The following is a 2,217-nucleotide window of genomic DNA, read 5'->3' as shown; positions in this document are numbered from 1 at the left end:
CCAGTTTCCAATCTATTGGTCGACTAATTCAGATCAGGTACTGCGTAGAGGCGAGGGCGACCCTCTCAATCCAGTTTGCTCCATTCGCAATCGCCAAGATTCGAACCCATGACATTGCTTAAATGATCTATTGCCTCATCCAGCTAATCCAACCAGTTGTTGATATTGGATTGTCATTCTTTAGTTCGTGTACTACTAATTAAAAAAATAACTAACCCTATTCCCATTTGTAATAGGGTAAAAGGGAGATAGGATAGTAGGCTACCCCCAATGCAAGGTTGAGAGCAGCTTTCGTGAAAGACCTCCGTTATGAATTGCCCTCAGTGGGACTCGATCCCACGACCACAAGGTTAAAAGCCTTACGCTCTACCAACTGAGCTAGACAAGCAATTCATTACTACTTGATTAAATATCTAATAACTCATTATATTTCTTAATTTAAATACTTAGTTTTACATTAACTAAAATACTATTAAATCAAAATCTATCTAACATAAAATAATTTTACAAGGGTCGGGGCCCCTTTGAGTCCCAAGGGAGCTCCGCCCATGTGTGTAAAATATCTTTACTAATTGTTTGATACACTAAAATTATTTTTATAAAAAAAATTTATTAAATTTTGTTATTTATGGAAAAATAAATGATTCAGAGATTTAGGTTTAGGAAAAAAAATAAATAAATAATTTATGTATTTATGGGAAAATTTATTTAAATATTATTTTTAAAATCTAACGTTTTATTTTGTTATTTTTTTTATTTTGAAAAGCTTTTCAATGGGTTTTCTTCTCTGATAGATGGCCTTAAAAGTAAGAGTCAAAGCTTTCAAAACACAATGAAATTCGATTACTTGCGAGGGATTTTACTTTTGAGAATAATTTGGAAAATTTCCTTGCCTCTTTCTTTCAACAATTTATGTAAAAGAAAATACGCGTGGACAAATAAGGTTGCATTTTCATGTGATATATATTTAGGAGTTTTAGTCGTATATTATTTTTATCATTTTTTTAAATTTAGTTTTATGAATTAAATAGTCATTGATTTAGTTAACTTACAATATCTTTATCAATCATCAAAGTAGAGTATCCTCTGTTTTGAAAACCGGATTGGACCGGTTGGAATCGGAAAATGTTGTTTAGTTCGGTTTAATCTAAATCGGTTGAATCGTTATTAGTGAACCGGCCAGAACTACTAAACCGTTCGAACCGGACCGGCTGAAAACCGGAAAAACCGTGATTTTTATTTTAAAAAAAATTAAACCAAACAACGTCGTTTGTTAAACGAGCCAAGTCGAACTCGAGTATTGCTGAGCTCGACTCGAACTTAAAAACTTTAAAAGTAAGCTCAACTCAAACTCACAAGCTAAAAATTATCAAGTTCAACTCAAACTCGAAATATAATATTGAAACTTGAACTCAAAAAGGCTTGAACTCAATAAAAAAAAAATTAGAAACTCGATCGAAGCCTAAAATTCGAGCTTAATTGAAGTGAAAGAATAGTTCACTCAATGCTCACCAAAAGCTCCATGATTTTGAATGCCAAATTACCTCTATTATTTATAGAAGTTAGTTGTGATGCGCTTCTATGTTTCTTAGCAATGTGAGATTGTTTTGTTCTCATATTTTTACTCTTTAGACTTTTGGGATGCTCTTCTATGTTTCTTAGCTATGTGAGATTGCTTAAAAAAAAAAATTAAACCAAACAATATCATTTTGTTATGATTTTTTTAACTCCAAATTTATTTTTTAATTATAGTTATATAATTATATTTAATATTTAATATGTTTTACCTTAAATATTATGTTTTGTTAATTTGAATCATTTTGTTTCACTTGATTTTATGGTTTTTAACATATATATATTATGACTTGCTTTGAATATGACTTGTGATATAAAAAATATTTTTTTATTAAATATTTTTGATATTTTTATTTAATTTTTTAAATAATTATGACGTCGTCCGGTTCTTTCGACCGGTCGAACCGATTCGACCGATTGAATCAGTGAACCGGTAACATGACCGATTCGCTAACTGGTCCGGTTCTGAAAACCATAGAGTATCGTACAACAACTACAACGCCGATTCAAGAAGAACACTTAGATTTCGAAATGATTGGTGGATTTGCATTACAACATTTGTTCGGTAGTTGAGTTATGGGTGAAAGATTACTGCAAGCATGGAGTTCAAGCGAAAGAAAGGTTATTATTGAGATGGATAAT

At 31.1% G+C, this 2,217-nt stretch overlaps 1 non-coding gene across 1 annotated transcript; it reads right to left on the bottom strand.

Moving 5' to 3' along the window:
* Nucleotides 1–315: 315 nt before the first annotated feature.
* On the bottom strand, nt 316–388 carry TRNAK-UUU. The gene has a single exon. It is a non-coding gene; the product is annotated as a tRNA-Lys (tRNA).
* Nucleotides 389–2,217: the final 1,829 nt, after the last annotated feature.

This window comes from Hibiscus syriacus, unplaced genomic scaffold, assembly GCF_006381635.1.
Source record: "Hibiscus syriacus cultivar Baekdansim isolate YM2019G1 unplaced genomic scaffold, ASM638163v2 tig00016563_pilon, whole genome shotgun sequence".
Lineage (NCBI taxonomy): Eukaryota > Viridiplantae > Streptophyta > Magnoliopsida > Malvales > Malvaceae > Hibiscus > Hibiscus syriacus.
Note: the sequence above shows the minus strand (reverse complement) of the source record. Positions and strands in the feature narration are given on the sequence as shown.